This window comes from Clinocottus analis, unplaced genomic scaffold (assembly GCF_023055335.1).
Source record: "Clinocottus analis isolate CAN_PGR_092001 unplaced genomic scaffold, fCliAna1.0.p SCAF_7, whole genome shotgun sequence".
NCBI classification, from domain to species: domain Eukaryota; kingdom Metazoa; phylum Chordata; class Actinopteri; order Perciformes; family Cottidae; genus Clinocottus; species Clinocottus analis.
Genome location: NW_027176229.1, coordinates 3,311,674 through 3,324,024, shown reverse-complemented (window position 1 = coordinate 3,324,024; position 12,351 = coordinate 3,311,674). Strand labels below are relative to the sequence as shown.

Sequence of the window (12,351 nt, the reverse complement as noted above, 5' to 3'; positions counted from 1 at the left end):
TCTCGGCTGACCCGCCTGCCCTCACCTCTCACCTTCCACGCATCACAGCTGCCGCCACGCTTTGACGGACGGGTGTTTCCTTTCTCCAGAGGTGCCGGCTCCCTTTCGAAAATGCTCGCAGGTGCTTTCGCGTGAACTGGATTGCGGTAACCAACGGCGCTTTAATACATCCTGATGTCTGGCTCGTGCCGGGTTTCACCGCTTGACGAGAATAAAGAGAGAAAAGATGCTCGTGTCAAGGTAAGAAAGGCCTCCAGCTCTGCTGATGGGTAATGCCAACCGTAGACATAAGCTATAAAAGTTAACATCCCCGTGCCTTGTTTTCCATAAGAAACACCTCTTTCAATGGGTTTCTAAGAGAATTGTTATGTCATTAAAATTCATTGCGCCACAGTCTCTCTTGACAGCTATCCTCGCACAGCTTAAATAGATTTCCAAAACATGTCATTTCTTTCTTTTTTTAAATGGCTTTGCGGAAGACAGCAAATGAAGATATTGCTGTCGCCGTGACAGGACTGAAAGAAAAGCTACATTTCGTTCACATTCGGGGACCACCAACAGCCAATCGTAGCCCGGTCCCGAGGCAGGCATCAATCACGGGAGCTTCATTGGTGCTTCCTCTATGTGCTGGCTCTTCTGCAGCAGAGGGGGGGAAAAGAGGCTTTGACAAAGGCCCATTATTCAGCAGCTCATCTCCTGTCGCTTCACACGTCACCTGTCAGCGCGTCGGCCGGCCTCGTGCCCAGAGGTCGCCGCCGGTCATTAGTCACATCGCCGACATCAGAAATCCCATCGCTGCAGCTCTCAGACTGTGTTTTCATCTGCTTAACAAGGTGCTGGTAGATGTCACTCAGGAGGGCGGGACAGTAAGAGAGGACCAAAGACAACAGCGGCTTTTACCGGCCTAACAGAACATTCAAAGGGACATTTGATAGTATTTCTTCGACATGTCTAAATAAACCAGAGTGTCCAACATGTGACTTCCTGCATTCTGGTGAATTACAAATGAAACAAATATAATGGAACATAATGCAGTAAAGGTGTTTTAATATTATGTACGTTGATTCGTACCGTGCCAGAGTTTGCCTCCATCTCTGCCAGCTGTCACATCGTTCCGTACCAGAGTTCATCGTCTACGTGTAGAAAGCTTCTCCATTGGCACAACTATAACAGATAGAGTCTAAATCCAATTCAAAACGTTTCATCGGCGCTGTCTCACCATCCCATGTGCACCTCCTCAAGGAGAGGGCCAGACCTTAAGCCGCTGCTCATCACCATTGGTTGTCGGAATCCAAGATGACATCACATGGCATTAACTGCATATTAGCATATTAGGTCAGGGCCGGGATCCCTGATGTGAAGGCAACCTCACACTCTGAGCCCTTCTGTACTGATATTTATTGTTATCTCACTGAGTCAGCACACATGGAGGCAGCTTTTTGTATTTTTTGTTTGGGAAAGTGACCTCTCTAAATGTGCACGAGGCACCCATTCACCTCAACGATACATGAATAGCAAACCTTATTCATTTTGCTTAATTGTTAGACCCCAGAACATTATTAGTATTCTTATGATTATAGCTTGAATGTGTTTCAGCAAGATTTCTGCTGAATGTTCTCAAGAGGTCTGCACATCCAAAACATTCCCCACAAAAACAGTCTTCGTATTACGAGATTAGTTGAGATTTCGATACTTGCAGCAGTCAACCAACAAAAGCAGTTGCATGAAATGAGTGTTGATCACCTGAGTTTACAGGTTTCACAGATGAGCATCGTACAAATGCATTCGTTCTAAATATAAAGGGGCAAAACTGATTTAAAGTGTTAACATATGTTGAGGATTGTGTGTATGAGTACACCTGTGTAGAGCGGGATCGGTTCAGTGTGAAAAAAAACAGGTCTGAAACGTCGCGAGAGCTTTCGGAGTTCTTTATCAACAACTAGATCTTTTCTTTTGTCGCCTCAAGTTATTCGAAGCACTTGAACCAATGGCCCACGTCTGAAATGAATAGATCAAATGCACTTATTTAACATCCGTTCAGGTAAAAGCAGAAGGCGGAGGTAGCTGACGTGTGAATGGACATGCGGACGAAGGAAAGTGCTCCTGTACACAACCGGCTCTGCAGAATAACCTTCCCTCTGTGCGGCTGTCGGCAGGATTAGTAAGCAACAGCAGCAGACGAGGAAAACCACAAGGGAGTTGTGGGGGGGGGGGGGGGGGGGGATATGAGTGTGTGTGTGTGTGTGTGTCTGTGTGCGTGTGTGTACGGGAGGAGTTGTAGTGTGCACAAAGAAATGTTTTTTTTACAGAAAAAAAGTGTGAAGCAGCACAGGCGGGGCGGAATTCAAATGGCATTTGTGATAAGGTGACATTTAGAGAAATCTCAACTCCATCTCTATTTTAAAGCAAAGGTCTTATCTTGATCCCAGAATAAAAGGCCCGGCTACTGCTCACAAGTTGTTGCCCTCAAGGAGAGGCATATGCGACATTTTTTCATATATATATATATATATATATATATATATATATATATATATAAGCTATTTTCCAGATACAGGCTTTTAGGCTGCAATGAAGGCGAAATTACTTTTTAAGTTGAACAAACTCTTCTACGCCGTGATCACATGGTAGCGATTAGGCAGTTTCACAACAAACAAGACTACGGTATAGAAAAGACAGGAATAAGTAATAGAGGGTGTGATGATCACCAGCCAGAGGTCATAGTTCAGCCTCCTTTTTATTAGGACAACATTACTGATCAGAGTGAAGAGTTACCATGGAGACACACGCAATCAGCTGGAGATCCTCTCCCTTTCACCACCCGTTGTTGTTGTTGTTGTTGTTGTCCGATGGTTACGGAGCATGTGCATTGTGGGAAGGAGGATCTCAGCTGTTCTTCCTGGAGAACTCCTCTCCCCTCCCATTCCGGTCCTAGGTGAGCCTCAATACTTCCCCAGACCTCCCTTTCCTTTTGGCTGCTATTACCCAAACTAAGCTCATTTGTCCCCCCCATGGACCCATGATCTGCCTTTTGTTCGGGCCCCAACCTCCCATTCATGTCCCCCAGGAGAGCAGACAAAAGAGGTAAAAGACACAGGCCTGAACCCTTTGCCCAGACAGACTGTGGTAAAGCGACCATAAAGAGATGCTGGGCTTGAATGGAGCTGCGCTGCGATGGGGAGCTTTGACTATGGGCTCTGTCTGTGAGGATGTCCTGTGTCCATGTCTGCCGTGTGTGTTGAGTGACGGGAATATAACGCTGCGCTAACTGAAGCCTCAGCTAGCGCAGCGTTATATTCCCTTCACTGAGAGCAGCACTGGCCCTGAGAGCTCAACGCACTGCAACTACAGAGGACAAGCACATGAAGAAGACGTCATCAGTTTGGCAGCACAGACAGACAACACACCCAAATACAGGAATGTGCTAGAAATACAGACAACACACAAACAGAAATGAACCATTTTCCACTGACGATGCATTTCTGTTTTGTGTTTCTACTTGGTTGTGCTGTCTATACTTGGTTGCATTTCCTGTATTTGGTTGTGTTTTCTGTGTTTGCTTGTGTCGTCTGATCTTTATATTCAGATTTTTAATTTGCTTATGATTTGTCTGATAACTCCATTTAAGCCCCCATAGCAAACAGTAACGAGTGTGTGAGCCCTGTGTTTGCCTGCTGAAAGAGCAGGATGCTGTACAGGAATTTAAATTGCCTCTGATAGTAAAATATCAACTCTGGATCCTTGTTGTCAGATTGAATCCTGAAGCTTACGCCTCTGTTATGGTTTGCGGCACAAATCGCATCATATTTAAACCATAAGCTATATTACTGTAGCTCAGGCTTCATAGGCTTGTTGGAATAGTCTGAACTCCCCGACATGCTAATCTACAAAGCAATAAAGTCTGACATATGCTGTAGCTGCGTGTCTGTCTCCACCTGTGTGATGTTAAATATGAGCTTGGGTTCAGCCAGGAGACAACGGGTGGGATCTGCCATACTGTTCTATAGGGGCTGCACGGCTTAAAATAGAAGAGATAAGGACCAAGTCTCGGGAGGCATCCATGCTGTTACATATTATAAAAAAATAAAAAAATGTGCTGTGTGCTGATATGTGCTACACGAAGAAATGAGGCGTGCACAAGCGAGAGGATGTAGAAATGAGATTTTTCTCTTATCTCTGCCCGAGTAATGTTGGCATTTAAAACCAACAACAGGTAAAAAAGGATCCCGGTGTGGTCCTTTCATGACACACAATATCCTATTTTACATCAAAGTAATGTGAAGGAGAAAGTACCAATTAGCAGTGTAATCTATAAACTCGCAGTGCCGTCGGCCGTGACCAGGGGAGGAACGTTCACCCACAGGAAATGTTGAACTTGTGAGTAAAACAATAAACTGTTTCATAAAGTAGTGAAGTAACACCAAACCTTATCTTATCAGCATTCTCACTTCATCAGCAAACTGCATCACCTGCCTCTTTCTAACAACATGGCATTACATTGGTGGATTCCTGCAGTTCGCTGTTTGTGCTGACTGGAGTTTCTATTTTTATTTTAGCTTTCGCTTTAGTGACGTGAGATAAATGTGACACTGGAAGAAGACATTTTTTTTTGGTTTTCTATTTAATGTAACCGTGAGGATTTTAAAGCCGGTTACAGAGCAGCCTCAACGTAATATACTGATGTCTATTTACGCCCTACATCAGTGAACAAGACCATCAGAGAGATATACAGAGAGATATGTAGTTATTATACCATCAGACCATCAGATTCAGCACCTCGGACAGATCCAGATCCACCTTCGACCTGCAGTCGTGGCTCCGATGCAGACTGGCGTCCTTCCTGAAGCCATGAACCTGAACCTGAATCCTGAACCCGTTTGACGGACTGTTGTCATAAGACAGAGGCCACACTCGGACCGCTCACTGTGTACGGTGGGAACTCGTTGGGTCGTTTGTATTAGAAAGTTACATAAATGGTCAACTCAGTCCTCCAGACAGAGCATGATGACTAACTTCTCCACCCATTAGGCTTTCAACCCAGTCTTCTGCAAAAAGGACTTTTCCTTTTAACAATACAGCATTCTTGATTACCTTTTGAGGGAAACATTTGTTCTCCTGGATCGCTGTCACGGTTTTAAAAAATGAGGTTAATTGAAATCAAAAAAGTTTTGAAATCTCTCAATTTACATGGAAAACATCAACGTTGGCTTGTGGTTTCACACGGGGCCACAGACAGCGGCCTGCTAGTAGTGAACCCACCCATCCAGCCCATCCCTCCTGTCAGGCGGTCCACAGATTATGCTCGGAAACGTATTTGTGAAACGTCAAAAGTAAACGTAATCCTGGAGAAAACAGAACTCACGATGCATCTAGGTTGAATGTTTTGGTTTTCGGAGACGAGTCGGCGCCAACGGGAGGACGTACGAGTTGAAAGACGATACTCTTGTAACATGGGCTCACTTGGGTGTCCCGGTGGGTTTGTGTGGCATTGCTTTCTCCCTGTCACTGCTGGGCGAGGTCAGAGTGTCAGAGGGGTCAACTCACCCAGGAGGTCCCCGGGTCTCACCAAACACATTCTGCCCTGTGCCGCCTGGGAATGAACAGGATGCCACATTCCACTTTCCAAACACATCCCAGATCATCTCTCTTACAAATCAAAGCACTCGGTTGATTTAAAGTCTTATTTTTCGTCGGTAGAACAGCCGACTGTTCAAACTAAACAGGACTTGCATCTTCAGCGGGTGGATGATGTCAACGTTCAACATCGGCTTCCCACAGCCGACATTCTTTTTTAGTCTTTTTGTCAGGAGGAAACCGCTGACTTGTCTTGACATGTTCTGTCAGACCTCTGTTTGTTTATAGAAGGATGCCGGTGTCCTGTGGTTAAAAGGGGCCATTTATTACAGAAAAAGACAAATATACATTATTGTGCGAGAGTGGAGGGTTGGTGTTTATTGCGCAACATGTGGCCTGTAAATCAGTCTGCGGTCTGAAGGGGCTGCTTATATTCTCTGTCATCTTGTTGCATTGCATTTCTCATGTATCGAAGAAACCCAGAGAGTAAAAGTCGATGTGAGCTTTCAGCGTGGACGACTCAAGCAGTTGGCACCTGCAGGCGGCAGTCAGCTAGAAACAGGGTGCCAACTGTAGCAACACAAAAGGTGAATAGTTATAAGGTCAAAGGTTAGGGACCACACCACAGATACAAGCTCCCGACACTGTGTTGAAGTCATTTATTGGCCATTTATACAAATGGGGGCAGCAGTCGTGACTGTGTGTGGCCTCGCAACAACTCCTGGGCCTTGGCTTACAGTTTGAACTGAGACCTGAATACTCAATATGTTTTATGGCCATAGTGGGCCAGGGATCTCACACATACACTATTGATGTCAGGCATTCTTAACCCTTAAGGATCCTTAAGGAATAGCACAGTGATCTCTCTTTCTCAGACAGGAAGTGTTTTGTGAAGCTTATCATGAGAGATGGAGACAGACAGGAAAAATACACCTTGTTTGTTGTTTATCCAGTTAATCTTTCCACAGTATGTCTCTGCAGTGTTCCTTTGGGCTTTGGCAGGATTTACATTGGATTGAAAGTCCAATGTGTTTCCATCCCAACTCGTCAACACTGGTGCTTGGTCTCTAGGCGTCACTTTTCTAACGCACCGGGTCACCCAACTCTACTACAGTTGCAGTAAACACCAGGTTAATGTTGGGAATGCCACCAAAACCATTCAGTTAGGTTTAGGAACTTCAGGGTTGGTGTGATTTTTACGGGGATTTGGGCCAGGACTTCTCTGCACCACCACAATTTCGAAGTTAAGAAGGTAGTTTCACACACATTCTGCCTTTAACAAAACGATTTACAGCCATCTTTTGTTTTTTAATCATTTTTTTGGTAGTTTTTGAAGCACACAATTAAAAGTAGTTGGTCCAGCTAGCGAGGATTGCATTTGCATCTGTTGTCCTGTTGTCTGTTGCATTGACTTGCATTGACTGCCAGCGATCAAATTGGAAGCTTTACAACCTCCAACAGTGTTACAAACTCACTGGAGCTCTGTGCGACTAAGATTAGCTCGTTTCAGTCGGTCCAGATGGTGACTGGCTGACCCCGGGTTTCCCCCTCAGGGCGTCTCGTAGCTGTGTGTGCTCACTGCGGAGCTCAATCCACGTTGCAAAACCTGTACGCTGCACTTGATCTGACTCGGCTCTTGCTGATGATACCGGCTCTTGTAAACATTACGTCAGCAAGACCCGCCAAGAAAAGCATTTTTGAGCGCTTTATTTGGCTGAGATGTCCCACGTTCGCACAGGTACCGCTAACCCGATTTGTTCAGGTCCCATGCCATGACCAATTGGCTGACCAATTGGCCGACCCGGACCACTTGAGGGCGGGTCCGTTTCCCTTTTCGTCAGTTTTTTTAATGCTAAGCTAAGCTAAACATGACTCTTTTCTCATCTCAAAGAATTAGTTTTGTGAAATATTAACATGTCCCTTTAATGGTAGGATTCTTTGACTTCTTCCTCTTTCACGTTTCAGTTTATCAGAGATGATCTAACTGGTGACCTGCAGACCTGACCTCTAAACTACAATCCCTCTTTAGATTAGACAATTTCTTTTACAAGTATAATGCAAATAGATATGCAAACAGCAGCAGAAAATCAAAACAGAAGCACTTGGTTTCTCTGTGTCTGCAAGTCTCATGAAAGCCATCGCGGGGCCCATCCTTTCACCCCCCGCATTATGAATTATGGATCACCGCTAATAGGCTGTTTCTCCCTTGTTTAACTTATTGTGGCCACAGGCTTGCCAACTGACGGCTGCTTCCACTTGGACTCCCCACCTCGGCGCTCATCACCTACATTACGCCTCCCACCATCGTGTTATTGTCTCATTACTACAGAGGCAGGGGCTTCTGCAGCTCTGGGACCTGGAGGCAGACCGGGTCCCGGTCTGAGTGACCCTCCCTGAGGACTTAACCCGCACCGTCCCACCTCGCTGCTGCATAATGGATGAAGGACAGACATTGGGAGGGCAGGGGAAGGAATGGGAGCGGGGGGCCTTATTACCTTGTGATTCATTTTTAATGAGGTAAACAGGTCTTTCCAGGTCACCTGCGAGCTCACACACACCCATTGGCGGGTGGTGTGTCCTCACCGCCGCTGCCTTATTGCTGCCCGCTTTGACATCCTCCATGGCTGCAGGGGCTCCATAGTATAATTAGGTCTCACTGTCATTGACAGAACGTGTCTCACTTCCCACAGAGTCCCTCTCCTTCCCTTCAAGTTAGATGCCACCAATTATACAGTGGCAAGAAGACCTTATTATAAGTGCTCCAGGCAACCTTTGCCTCACTTCTTCTCTTGCTGCCACGAGATTAAGTTTCCCAGCAGTGAGTTATACACACAACGCCAGCGCCACAATTAAGTTACAATATATTCTGTCATAATTGATTCCATCGCGCCTCGCGGCTCATAAATAGAATTTGAAATAGGTTGTGTAGAGGAAACCTGTTCTTTGAAAATGGCCCGTCCCTTTGCAGTCAACTGGCAACATCAACACTGTGACATGCAGCCGCTCTCTTTGCTCGGCACGTTATCGTAGCACTTCGCCGTCTGTGTGCATGTCAAATGACAGCCGATGAAAGTGAACATCGTTGGGCTCTGATGGAAATAAAAAAACGGGCTCCTTCATGCAGGCTTCCAGGGGCGGCAGGAATTGGATGACAGGCGAGGATGCACGTACGAGGTGTCATCTAGGGAAATCAAACCCCCGCTCAGTTCACTTGCTCTGAAAGTCGGTGAACAGGTACGCCTTCGCAAACAGGGAGGCGGAGAACTCCCACAGCAATTCTCTGCGAAAAGCCAGGCTGTGAAGGAAGGAAGACGGGCGAGAGAGAGAGAGAGAGAGAGAGAGAGAGAGAGAGAGAGAGAGAGAGAGAGAGAGACAGGAAGGTGAGAAGAGGAACAGATGGAGAGACGCAGGGAATCTACATTAACAGTCATTTAAAACAGGTGCTATACATAGCCAAGCTTTCAGCCCATCATCTCATCTAAATGATGATCATTACAGCCAGAATTCATTAAAAAAAGGATCCATGCCCCCGGACTGTATAGATTTCCTCCCTCTCTCTCGGGAGCGGGAGATGAAAATGAATTTAGGGCCCCTCGAGTCATTGAATTTGCTTTTTATCGCCTGATAGCCGTGCTACATATGTGCCATTGTGCTGTATATAGGATTAGAGAGGATCTTTTCTGCCTGACTGGCTACCGGCTCTCAGCAACAAGACGAGGATCATTTCTCCTGCTGGGAAAGAAAAGCTCCACTCAGCACACACACCCCACCGCCATATGAATCTTCCCCACATACCACCGATCTTTATCAACACGTGGGGCGTTTGAGCTTTGATGAAGCATATTTCCCTAAAGGCTTCTTCCTATAAGTTAGAAAAACATACATTTATTTAGCCTCCAAATGACTTGTTTCCCATGGACCCGCGTCATTAGCGCTTTTGTAAAAGTTTGCTGAGGAAGTGATACATCAAGCAAAAAAAGAAAGATTTGTGGAGGTCTTTATCATTCCCCACCATCATCAGCGCCAGTAGCAAAGCCCGGTGCGATCAGTCCGTGGGGTCACATTCTGACTTAATGAGTGTCACGCCGTCCTCCACGCCGCCTCTCCTGGAAGATCTTTTGATGCGCATTTCTCTACTCTTTGAAGTCTGCGTTTTTCCCCCCCCGTTTTTCTTCTTCTTCCCCTCACCCCAAGGAACAAGCGGTCGATAGGAGCTGTGAGGCGCAGGATCTTCCCGAGCTCTTTGTTCCTGTGTTTATTCGAGGCGGTTCTGCCTGTTTACATCACAGTCTCGAGCGCAGAACGGCTGGTAATTGCAAGCAGCGTACAGTCGGTACCCCGAGCGAAGTCCAATCAGGAGACGGTTACTGGCGCGGCTGTTTGATCCAGTGTGTCAGGTTGGCGGTCGCCGCCTGAGCAGTCGGTGGCAAAGAGGCCGCCAGTCGGGCCGCTGACGGAGTATAACTCAAACAAGGATACTAATCCATAAGCTTTCCATTGCATCGAACCCCATTTTTAAATTGCATGAATGATCGACATTGTGTCAGCTAGCACCTTTCTACGCATTTGCTTTCAATACTTTTCCATGCAGTATTTCTCCATGTAACTGGCAGAATAAACCACTAGGGATGTCTAGGATAATATAAGAATATCGACCTGATGGTCGCACGAAGAGACAAGAGCGTCATACTGGATCATTAACGAGGACGCGAACAGAACCATGTCAACATTTATTTGGCCTTTTCCATCATGCCTCTCTAGTCTCGGCAAGAATTTTGGAAAATACACCGCATGCTCGGCCGTGCTGTACACTATGCCAGCAGTAGTAGCTTTTTCTTCAGTTGTACGTCTCATGATCAATATTCGTGCCATTTGGAGCAGGCAGGCCATCACATAGGTGAGTGGGTTGTTGCTTGTGGGAAAAACCCTACAAATAGTTATTTTTATTCTACATGTGGCTACAAAGAGAAACGGTTGCAGGTATTGTTTGACTGGAGAAGTTTTGATACCGCTTGGTGCTGCATTTTTTCTGGCGATGCCTTACAGTTACGGGGTACTGATAAAGTTGTCAAGATATTTCCAAGCTTTTAGGACCAAATACTTTCGTCTTTTGTACGGAACAACCAAAAATAGCGACATATTGATCATTGAATTATTCATTCGTTGTTTGCCTGCATCCTCATCAGTTTCACGAATGGAGCCGAGGCGGTCCCCCTTCACTCCCGGCTTTCAAGTTCTTAAACGCTATGTTAATGCAGGCCCTGCATTCACTCATATCTTGCCTTCCATTGGCTTGCCGGCTGCAATTTGCTGCTAATGGTCCAACCAGCTCCCCCCCTCTCAAGCCCCCACCTCCCCCCTTTCCTTTCCGACTCTCTTTCACTCTCAGCCACTCTTTCTCTCCCCATCCAGCCTTGAGGCGTCCCGTTTCAGCTCCTTCGCTTTCAGTCACAATGCTGTGGAGTGGGTGAATGGGTGGGGGGCATTTAAGAGAGCAGTAGGTGGGAGTGGAGTCTGACCGCAGAGGGTCTACTGTTTAAGAGAAAGGGAACTCACTCTCTCACTCTCTCTCTTTCCTCTCTCTCTCTCACTCTGCCACTCTCCGTCTCTCTCTTCTCACTGGCTGCACATCAGCCGGCTCTCTAGGTAGACTCGAGTAAACACTCTAAGAGAACAGAGGCAAGAGGGAAGATGACAGAGCTGTCAGCGCTCTGAGAGATACACACCGGTGAGAGCGTTTGTCGGGGCTTCAACGCCGGCTTCTGCTTACATTTCCTAATCAGTGGAGGAGCCGTGGGCATTGTGCGCGTGAGGTAAGTCACCTTCTTTACCTGCACGGAGCCGGCGTGCTTGAATGGGAGCAGAATGAATGAGCTGAATGGACTTTAATTAGGATGATTGAGGAAAAATGAATTGCACAGCTGGAGAACTTTTGAACTTCAACCGCGTTCGCTTAATAATGCGCTTTTTTCCTTTTGTGTACAAGTTGCTAACTAAAGTTGATGGGGGGAATTATTTCATCATTATCGTCATTTTTGTGTGTGAAATTGCTCTACACAGCAAGTGACATAAAATCACACATTTTGTACAAAAGATTAAATGTTTAGTTTTCAATGACCCAAACATCAGAAAAAGTAATCATTTAACATTTTTGCTTGATAAATGACCCAAAATAATCAAATTTGTCAATTAAATTTCAGTTAACTAATCCACTAATTATGTGTGGCTATTATATCTCCTCACCTCCAGTGAAAACATTTTCATCAGAGCAGCTTCTGAAAATCCTCCTCATGTTTTACAAGGAAGGACTTCAGAGACCGGGTGAATTTCGCACTTCACTGAATGCAACTGGGTGCCAATTATGTTTTCCTGTGAAAGTTTTTCCTCTCGCTCTCTGGCTATTTCCCATTTTATTATCAGATAAAGGTAAAAATAAATAAATAAATAAAGATATCCATCCTTCCATCTCTGAGTAATATCTTCAGAGATGGAAGTCTGTGATGTTCCACTGATTTGTTCTGCTTGCGCTGGGGCCGATCGGAGAAATGGGTAGGGTCAGTGTGTGTGTGTGTGTGTGTGTGTGTGTGTCTGTATGTGCTGCTTTCCGGAATAGCTCCAGCTGTACACTTTATGGTTGCCAGCAGACAGTAGGCTTGTGTAACCCAGGAGACAGACAGCTGCTATGTATTAGATGCTGCTGGTTGGTTCCTCTCCCAGATCTCCAGCATTCACACTGCCGGCTGTAAACTGGCAGCCCCACTGAGACGCACACACACA

General features: G+C 45.9%; 1 protein-coding gene across 3 annotated transcripts in view; it reads left to right on the top strand.

Annotated features, from left to right (window-relative positions):
* The first annotated feature begins 11,016 nt into the window (after window positions 1-11,016).
* Window positions 11,017-12,351, top strand: part of tncb (tenascin Cb) — a 46,889-nt gene continuing 45,554 nt past the window's right edge. For all 3 annotated transcript variants that reach the window (XM_068604641.1, XM_068604642.1, XM_068604640.1), the window contains exon 1: window positions 11,017-11,387. The gene's annotated coding sequence lies outside the window, so the exon portion shown is untranslated. The remainder of the gene's footprint in view (window positions 11,388-12,351) is intronic.